Source organism: Nyctereutes procyonoides, unplaced genomic scaffold, assembly GCF_905146905.1.
Source record: "Nyctereutes procyonoides isolate TBG_1078 unplaced genomic scaffold, NYPRO_anot_genome, whole genome shotgun sequence".
Classification (NCBI taxonomy): Eukaryota; Metazoa; Chordata; class Mammalia; order Carnivora; family Canidae; genus Nyctereutes; species Nyctereutes procyonoides.
The window spans coordinates 55266245-55277327 of record NW_026575047.1 but is presented as its reverse complement, the minus strand read 5'-3'; positions in this window follow the sequence as shown (position 1 = coordinate 55277327).

The following is an 11083-nucleotide window of genomic DNA, read 5'->3' as shown; positions in this document are numbered from 1 at the left end:
CAAAAAAAAATGTCTTTGAAAGCAGATACACAGTAATTGAAAACTAATGGAGTATGTGTCTTGTGGACATATAGCAGGAGAGGTGGGAAGGAGAGTTTAAAGTCCCCAGATGGTTCTCATTAGTCATTACTAGAATCAGCAGATTATTAAGTGACAAAAATAATATGACTTCCATTCTCATGAAATTACTTCCATTCTCATACAGACACCACAAAAAAATGTAAGGATATTCTTAACTCATAAGTTAAAACCAAGAGTGTTCCAGAATCCCAGGGTTTAGCAAAAGTTATACTGTCATGGATGTGGTGGCCAGATGGGGGTGGAATATATAAGTTGTTTTACATTTTTCAAAAGGCCTCACGAAAATTAGCCCATGAATGCTACCTGAATATATTATAATTGAAAATCTCCTCTAACAGGAGACCCCCAGGAACATACCTGCAGTTGAACAGGTTAGGCTTATTGCTTGTTTGGAGCTAGAGAAACTACACATAGTGCACCCTATGGGGAGTCATGCAGCATCTGGGTAAGGGGCTGTCAGAAAAGATTCACTGCAGGACTAGGGCTTGTGTTGGGTGACTCTGGAGGAGGGTTCGAAGAAACAGGGCTAGTTTCATTCTTCTGCATGTGGATGTCCAATTTTCCCAGCACCATTTATTGAAGAGACTGTCTTTCTTCCAGTGGATCGTCTTTCCTCGCTTCAATGTAGATGGAACTGGAGGGTATTATGCTGAGTGAAGTAAGTCAATCGGAGAAGGACAAACAGTGTATGTTCTCATTCATTTGGGGAATATGAATAATAGTGAAGGGGAATATAAGGGAAGGGAGAAGAAATGTGTGGGAAATATCAGAAAGGGAGACAGAACATAAAGACTTCTAACTCTGGGAAATGAACTAGGGGTGGTGGAGGGGGAGGAGGGCAGGGGGTGGGGGTGAATGGGTGATGGGCACTGAGGGGGACACTTGACGGGATGAGCATTGGGTGTTATTCTGTATGTTGGTAAATTGAACACCAATAAAAATTAATTTATTAAAAAAAATAAATAAATAAAACATTTCATCACCCCTAAAAAAAAAAAAAAAAGAAAAAGAAACAGGGCTTTGCTCTGGATTGGATCCTGTCAGGAAACATAATGCTTTGCTTGGGTGTCCTAATAAATCACATCTAGAAGGAGGGCAGGCTAGAGCAAGGTAGCATTGTTTTAATTATAAAGAAGCAGCACTTTATCTGGGAAAGGGGGATGTTGGTCAGTTTTGTGGCTTCAACAGTGCTCCTGTTTTGTCTGTAATCAGACATGATGATATACTTGTCTTGCTCTCATCTTGATTGATCATATACACTGAATGGCTTTGCCTGATAGTGTGTGCAGTGCAGTTATGTTCATCAGGAGAGTACCAAGGCCCACCTACAAGCACCAGGCCAGCTCCTAGACATCATTTCTCTTTCTCATATCAAAGCAGTAATAATTAATGCAAAATATGACTAAATTAGCACTTTTTAATTTTTGTATACTGCAGGATTATTGATGAAAAAGGTATCATCAACGTTCTTTTCTTTAGAAACACTGGAATGTTATTAAGTGGGTGGAAGTGATTATTTCAAATTATAGGATGCATAAAGGAAAAGTAATAAAAAGATCTTGGGCTAAAAATAATCAAATCTTGCAATATCCAAAAATGCAATGATACTTCAGCCACTAAACCAAACCCCAGGAACCACAGAGAGGCTATGTTTGTCCTCATGAGTGCCTCTTGCACTGTGATTCCCTCACTTGGGATGTCCTTCTGCCCATAGCCCCAGGGATATCTGTATAATACCTTCACACTTCCTGGACTCCATGGACTGTTTCCCAACAATCCCTGGTAGTGCATCCTCCCCTGAAAGGACAGTCTATGATAAACACATAAGATGTCCCCATTTCACTACTTCATCTACCATTTGGGCAAAATGGGTAGACCCCTCCTTGCTGCTACAAGCATAACCAGAAACCTAGAGTAACATACAAGGAGGCAATTAGATACCTCTAAAAGGTGGTAAAAGGATGGAGGGCTGATTTGGGACTATAGGAAGGGAGGAACAGTATCAGGAAAACCTGAGTCTCTCTGACCCAACAGAAGATGATCCTAGTCAAGTAACTGAAGGTGGCCAGGTGGACTTGTTCTCCACCTGATAAAACAAGGTTCTTCTGACAATACCAGCTCAATAACACTAGCAACGGAATTGGATGCCAACCAGTGTGAATTGTCAGGGGAAGCACTCTCATTTCTTGCAAACTGAGACCTTCCTCCCTCCTAGGGATACCTAGTGGATAAAGTGCACCTGTAGGGGGACCCAGTCTGGAAGGCCTCTTTGTCCAGCACAGGTTACCCTGCCTCACTGAGAGACACCTAGTGGTGGAAGAAGGCCCTTCGCTCCCTCAGACAGCATCAGCAAGGATCATGGGAGCCCTAGGGACACCAGATAAACCAAGCAGGGAAAAAGAACACAGCAGAGACCCTGACACCATCATTGGAACCACAGCCCACAAAATAGGCCAGGGTATGCATGCCTAAACAGATGACTGCCCGCTAAAGTAAAAGATTTCAAAAGGACTCAGAGTATCCTACATGACAGACAAAATGTTTACAATATAAGGGGAAAATCACCTGTCATACCATGAACCAAGAAAATCACAACTTGAATGAGAAAAGAAGGGCCACCAACACAGAGTGATTCAGATATTGGAATTATCTGACAAGAACTTTTAAAGTAGCCATCACAAAACAATACTCCAACAATGATACATTTTCTTGAAATAAATGAAACCCTGGAATATCTGTCCCTCCCCTCAGCTCTAGGGCTGGTAGCTGCTTTCTGTGATCCCAGCCTCTCCACACCTCAGAGCCCTTATCACTCCTTTCAGTCTTGGCTACCTTTGTCTGCTTGGTGGTTCTTCATATAAAATCTTTCATGCTCACATTTCTGTCTCCCATCTGCACTGACTGGCAGAGAGGGCTTTGTAAAGTTTAGAAAATATCATTTGGAAAAGAGGGTTTATATCATACTTGTCTAGAGAATACCTCAAAATCCTCTTATGACTTTGTTTTTTCTTCTGGGTCCCTCTGTCCTGGGCTTTGATGAGAGGTTACTCATTCGTCAACCACGTTTCATTACCTATGACCTTCCATCCCATGTTCTGCAAATCTCACTTAGTATCTCATCTTAAAAATGAGGGAACTTCAAGGGTGCCTGCGTGGTTCAGTTGATTAAGCATTAAACCCTTGATTTTGGCTCAGGTCATGATCTCAGAGTTATGAGATCAAACTCCACATTAGGCTGTATGCTCAGTAGAGAGCCTGCTTAAGATTCTCCCTCTTTCTCTGCCTCTCGCCCCCCCCCCCGCACATTCTATCTCTCTTTCTTTCTTCTCTCTCTCTTTCCCTTCTTCTTTCCCTCCTTCCCTCCCTCAAATAGATAAATAAATCTTAAAAAAATGGGGGATCTTCAGTTCCTACTTTAAAGTTTGTTCAGACTTTCAGCACAGTCCTCAACACATGTTCTTTCATGCCCTGTGAAGTAGAAGTAGTGGAAAGGGATATGCTGTCTCCCTCAAATCTGTCTTAAAGAATCTGAAGACAAATTGGATCATACCACTGTCCTGCTGAGAATCTTGAAAGCCCCTCAAACCTTGGTCTGATGAAAAACAGTGACACCCCAGTGTCACCCCTCCCAGCTCTTAGCCGCACCTGACTGCTTGTCTCTCTGATGCTACCCATGGTTGGGGGCCTCCCCTGTGTTGCTTCCATTCCCAGACACCCCACTGGATAACTCTGCTCATCTTCTCTTTATGTGCTGGATGAAGGCACTTCCACAGAGACTCCCCTGGCCCCTTCCCTCCACTCCACTGTCCCAGGTCTTCATGCTGTCACATGCATCCTGTCCCAATTGTATCCAGGTCTGTTTACAAGTTTATCTGCCTCCCTACCAGAGTCCCAGCTTCATGTGGATATGCTTCTCCCCCTTTCCATGTGGAAACCTACAGAACATGTGATAGACATTCCAAAAGTACTCATTCTGTGTGGGCTCTGCTGCTTTTCATGTGGAATGGCCACTCCCTACCCACCTGCCAAAGCCCCCCTCTTCATGTGTGACTTGTGCATTTCAGTATTAGAGTCCTGGAAAATAACACTCAGAAGAGATGACAGTGTCTCTCTAAACTTTGTTTTTTCTCACCAGAGAACATGTGGCTGGATGTCCTTGCCAATGGGGGCAAGAACAGTTTGTTAAACTTGAAAGGGACACCTGTGACAGAAAGACTCGAAGCTGTTTGTCATAAGCCTTTAAAAACAAGAATAGAGTGTCCCCCATATGGGAAGATGAGGTCTTATCCTGATGAAAATAAACTTAGCAAACATTTTTGGAGTGTTTTCATGTGTCCTGGGCTGTATCTAGACACCTGTCTCAGCAGATACAGCTATTAGTCATTTACTCTTTATAAATCAGAAACTGAGGTTGAGTAGCATGTCGGAGGTCAGTCTTTGGGGGAAGAGGTGGGTTTGTAGCTGAGGCAAGGCTGACCTGTAGTGGCCATTTCTAACCACTCCACTAGAGAAGTGACAGAGTTTGAAGGGAATGGATTTGCAAGCCACAGAGTGTCTTGGAGAGATTCTTTTAATCACTGCCCACTCAAACTTATTCTATCTGTGGTAACTTAACAAAGCCCTAAAATACTCTGTGGGATGCCCTAACTGCATGGCCTCAAGGCATCATTCTCAGCCACCCCTTGCTGCCCATACTCCAGTGAAAAACACTTTTAGGGACCACTAGTGCCCCCAAAATCATGGTATGAAGAATTAACCTTTCAAAGAAAAATGGTTTCAGCCAAAAACTTCATTCACGGCTAAGTAATGGAAACAGCACACAGCACACACCAGTGACAAACATAATAAATACTTTGAATGAAAGTAAGACTGAGGCAATAAGGAAGCCATATCATCTCTACATGTTTATTTAATTCCATATATTGAAGGACAGGATAGCATTCTCCATTCCCTGCCATTTCCAAGGTAGGGCAGACATGTTCATAGTAAATGAATACAGTGTTAGGACATTGAGTCTCTCTAGTATGGGGAATATAAAAAAATAGTGAAAAGGATTATAGGGGAAAGGAGAGACAATGAGTGGGAAAAATTAGGGAGGGTGATAAACCATGAGAGACTCCTAACTCTGGGAAACAAACAAGGGGTAGTGGAAGAGGAGGTGGGCAGGGGGATGGGGTGACTGGGTCATGGGCACTGAGGGGGCACTTGATGGGATGAGCACTGGGTGTAATACTATGTGTTGGCAAATTGAACTTCAGCAAAAATACTCACTTGTGAGAAACCAAATAAATGATCAGTTTTGTCCTCAATCTTTCTGTCTAATTGTAGTTGAGGTACCACCTTCTCTGGGAAGTCTTCCATCAATTCTCAAGGCTGAGATGCCTCACTTCTTGTCTATTTATGTATCTAAGTCTCTTATTGAGAACGACCCCCTGTTCCAGCTGAAGAACTATTTTTTCATGTGACTGTATCCACTCTGCATCCCAGAGCCTGGCAGAGTGGACATCAGATCATAGGTGTGTTTTTTGGTCCATACAAAGTACCACAGACTGGAGGCTTACACAACAGAATCTTATCATCTCACGGTTTTGGAGGCTGGAAGTCTGAGACCAAGGCATCAGCAGGCTTGGTTTCTTCTCAGGCCTCTCTACTTGGCTTGCAAATGACCCTCTTCTCATTGTGTCCTTATGTGGTCTTCCCTCTGTGGGGGGTCTGTGTCCTAATCTCTACTTAGAAGGGTACCAGTCAGATTGGATTAGGGCCCACCCATATTCTAATTGAACCAACGAGAGCTCACTTCTTAGACTACCAGGTTGAGCTGTCACACAAAGAAAACTTTATTTGCAGCAAAAAAAGGAGATCACCGGAGTAACTTCCAAACCCATAACTCTCCAAGCAAGGATGGATGAGTTCCTTTTCTTTGGGGTTAAGATGACTATGTGGACAGGGAAGCCTTATCATTGTATATAGGGGTGGGCATAAGGTTACACATGTGCCTGAAGGAAACATGCCTGCATACACATTGTATGTAATGTAAATGAGGCTTGTGCTCCTCTTTGGGTGGAGATTTAATATAATGACATAAAGATAGTTGATGGTCATTCTAGAGGTCACTCCATGGCCACATCTACACAACGCGACTCAAACTGGTCTGGGTGGTCTGGACCATCTGAATGTCTTGTCAGGGACATTGCTATTGCTTAGGGGGCAGTTTTGCTGCCTATTTGATTTAAGAGATAAATTGTAAAGAGGAGCTTAAGGAATGTGGGACAAAGGTCGGTGAGTACAAGCAAGTGGGCAGTGAAAGTCAGGTCTTAGGGTCTAGCTGTTGACAAACTAAGCCTTGTTCTTCAAAGGATTTGAGACATTGCTTTCTCAAATGCACAACCATGATTCACTCTGTAGAAAGTATGTGGGTCTTGGCAAATGAGGATGACTGAGGTTGTCACAGAGGAACCAGAAGGCCAAGAATGACAGAGTATAGGGAGCATGCTGAAGTATGGACAGGACTAGATCATATTGTACTTGCAAGTGGGTGGTTATTTTCTGAGCCTTATTATGTTTGAAGGGTTTCACAGAAGTTCACAATGTAGTAATTACCAAAATGCAAAGGAAGAAACACAGCACTCGTTTTAACTCAGACATATTTATTACTTCAAGACTATATCTTAAAAGATAGTTCAGTATAACATGTCTTGAAAAACAACTATGTAGTTAGTATTAATAGAAAGATACAGTACAATAAGTGGCCAGTTCTTGGTTACTTTCCATAGGGAGAAAAATGGGCAAATATCAGTGGAGGGATATTAAGATCCACTACTATAGATGCTCCTTCAACATAAAGACTCACAGATTCAACATAAAGTTAAAATACCTGCCAGGATACTTTCAAATTATTGATAATATCACTTTCCACTAGCCGCAGTATTTAGGTATAACACTCTCCACTGTTACTCATTTTTCTGAATATAAGTCAAAGGCCTTAAAAAGGCATTATGAGTGAAAGAAAGCAGGACCAGATATGCTTCCAACCAAAACAGCAAGAATGCTAAATAGCAGCAAGGAGGTAAATGAAGTGACAGAGTTGCATGCCACACTTTCAAAATACTTCAGCCAAGAATAAAGAGACGAGAGTCTCTTGTGTGGATGTGCAAAGCACAGACCTGCCTCAGTGTGACACTCCTACATATACATCCCACTGAAGCACCTGACTCCACTTTCCCTGCCCCATCCACACCAATCCGGAGTGAGGCTCACTGAGAAGGGAAGTTGTAATCCAGAGGGGAAATTTTCTAGAAATCCTGAGTGCAGAATGCCCTACTTACCCCCTGAGGATCTCTGTAAAAGCAGGATAAGTACCAGGAGTCTTCACATTGTCTTTCCCATATGGACAGGAAAAAAAGGGAATGTGATTTAAGTCACTTAAAGGGCATACTCATGGATGTCTGGGTGGCTCAGTGGTTGAGCAACTGCCTTTGGCTCAGAGTGTGATCCTGGGATCCAAGACTGAGTCTGACATTGGGCTTCCTGCATGGAGCCTGCTTCTCCCTCTGCTTATGTCTCTGCTTCTCTCTCTCTCTCTCTCTCTCTCTCTCTCTCTCTCTCTCGTGTGTGTGTGTGTGTGTCTCATGAATACGTAAATTATTTTTTAAAAGGCATAATCAGATCAAAAGGTAATGTTCCCACATCTCACCTGCTGGTGGGACTAGCAGCTCCATCCATGAGCTTCTTTTCTCTTCTTTTCTCTGTCCTGACTGGAGTGGGTTTTAGGATAAGGGTTGGGGTCATGCTGCTCTAGAGATCAGGCTAAAATAATCAGCTGGTGGGAGGTCCCAGGATTTCATGCTGAATTAGAGAAATAGATGGAAAACTTCTCTCAGAGTGGTAACCTCAAATGTCAATGGCACTTAACAGACCAACAAGTGCAGTAGAAAGGTACTCACACCAGTGAGAATGGTGAAAATTAACAATACAAGAAACAACAAATGTTGGAAAGGTTGTGTGGAAAGGGGAACCCTCTTGCACTGTTGGTGGGAATGTGAACTGGTGCAGCCACTCTGGAAAACTATGTGGAGTTTCCTCAAGGAGTTAAAAATAGATCTGCCCTATGACCCAGCAATTGCACTGCTGGGGATTTACCCCAAAGATACAGATGCAGTGAAAAACCGGGACACCTGCACCCCGATGTTGCTAGCAGCAATGTCCACAGTAGCCAAACTGTGGACGGAGCCTCGGTGTCCATCGAAAGATGAATGGATAAAGAAGATGTGGTCTATGTATACAATGGAATATTCCTCAGCCATTAGGAACGACAAATACCCACTATTTGCTTCGACATGGAGGGACCTGGAGGGTATTATGCTGAGTGAAATAAGTCAATCAGAGAAGGACAAACATTATATGGTCTCATTCATTTGGGAAATATAAATAATAGTGAAAGGGAATAAAGGAGAAAGGAGAGAAAATGAGTGGGAAATATCAGTGAGGATGACAGAACATGAGAGACTCCTAACTCTGGGAAGGGAACAAGGATGGTAGAATGGGAGGTGGGTGGGGAGTTGGGGTGACTGGGTGACGGGCACTGGAGGGGCGCTTGATGGAATGATCACTGGGTGATATGCTATATGTTGGCAAATTGAACTCCAATTAAAATGGGGTGGTGGAAAGCGATTTGGTGGGGGATTGGGGTAACTGCATGATGGGCACTCAGGGGGTCACTGAGGGGGGCACTTGATGGGATGAGCACTGGGTGTTATGCTATATGTTGGCAAATCGAACTCCAATAAAAAATATACAACGAAATAAATAAAATAAAATGGGGAATATAAAAAATAGTGAAAGGGAATAAAGGGGAAAGGAGAAAAAATAAGTGGGAAATATCAGAAAGGGAGACAGAACATGAGAGACTCCTAACTCTGGGAAACGAACTAGGGGTAGTGGAAGGGGAGGTGGGTGGGGTGTGGGAGTGACTGGGTGGCAGACACTGAGGGGGGCACTTGACGGGATGAGCACTGGGTGTTATTCTGTATGTTGACAAATTGAACACCAATAAAAAATAAATTTATTAAAAATAAAATAGGAAAAAAAAGAAAGATAAATATAAACCCTAGATCTTCCACCCTTCCTCTCAGAACCTCAAGACCAGAAAGAGAGGGAGAAGTGGGCCTTCAGCTCAAGTTTAAATGGGAGAATAATTAGAGATTTGGGAAAGAGGGTCAGAGATCTTCTCAATCAGAAGAAATAGAAGGTCCACACCAAGTTGCCCAAATAAAGTAGAAGTAAGATGAAAATAAATGGCAAGGCATCCATGCACACATGATCCTGGAGAACAGAAAGGAAAGTGTGGTCCACAGCATGTGGGAGAGAGGCAAAAATCCCACTCAGCAAGGACAGAGAACCCAACAAAACAGAAGGAAATGCTCCAAAATGGGATATAAGAAGCTAATGAGAAATTTATTTCAATAAAACAATAGCTAAAAGATCAATAAATAAAATGAAAGGCAAATTATATAGCTTGAGAAACAAATTGAGAATCCCAAACCTACCATTTCAGAAACATGAGAACTCTGGAAACAGGTTCAGAATGATAAGTCATGAAATATAGGTTTGATTATATTATGGAAAAGCGTATTGGTAGCCACTTTAAATGATACAAATAATAAATCTTCCATTTTAAAAAATAGAATACTCATATACCCAAAAAAGGGGAAAGAAAATCCAAAACATAGGATGCGAAAGAAATATTTACTACAGAAATAATCAGAGGAAAAATATTAGAACCAAATATATCACTTATATTTAAAATGTAAATGAATATTCAAGATAAACTTACAACAAAGTCACTCAAAAATGGTTAAAAATAAAATCATGAGTGAGAATATATGAGGCATAAGCTCAGGAAAAGAAATCAGGGGCCCTGATTTACTTTTAGTTTTTGTTTTATATTTTACTTCAATTTGTCAACATATAGTGTAACACCCAGTGCCCATCTCCTCAAGTGCTTTTTCTTAGTGCAGGGGCCCTGATGTTGAAAGCAGACAAGAGTGTATTCAAGGTAGACATTTAGAATAGAATCAAAATATGATGTATTAATTGTTAAATATCATATGATAAAAGGAAGAAATATGAAAGAAGTACAGCTAATAGAGAGTGTAGATCCACCTGCCAGACTCTGGCAGGTCAATGTCAAAGGATAGGGCTCCAAGGTTATAGTTTGGGAAGGACTCTTTCATACAAAATGACTCCTAATTCTGGGACACGAACAAGAGGTAGTAGAAGGGGAGGTGGGTAGGGGGATGAGGTGACGGGCATGAGGGGGGCACTTCATGGGATGAGCACAGGGTATTATACTATATGTTAGCAAATTGAATTCCAATTAAAATATACATATAAAAAAGAAACAAAATCTCAAAATATAGCTCAATAAATTATAAATAATATAAATCCTACAGAATACATGGTGCTCAAAGAACAAGGTAACATAATTATAAATTAAATTTTAACTTTAAAAAATGTGATGATTTTTAAATGATCCAAAAAAGTTCATTTCAAAGATGATATCAAAATAGACCTGCCCTACAACCCAGCAATTGCACTGTTGGGGATTTACCCCAAAGATACAGATGTAATGAAACGCCAGGTCACCTGCACCCCAATGTTTCTTTTTTTTTTTCCACCCCGATGTTTCTAGCAGCAATGTCCACAATAGCCATACTGTGGAAGGAGCCTCGGTGTCCATCGAAAGATGAATGGATAAAGAAGATGTGGTTTATGTATACAATGGAATATTACTCAGCCATTAGAAATGACAAATACCCACCATTTGCTTCAACGTGGATGGAACTGGAGGGTATTGTGCTGAGTGAAATAAGTCAATCGGAGAAGGACAAACATTATATGGTCTCATTCATTTGGGGAATATAAATAACAGTGAAAGGGAATAGAACGGAAGGGAAAAGAAATGGGTAGGAAATATCAGAAAGGGAGACAGAACATGGAAGAC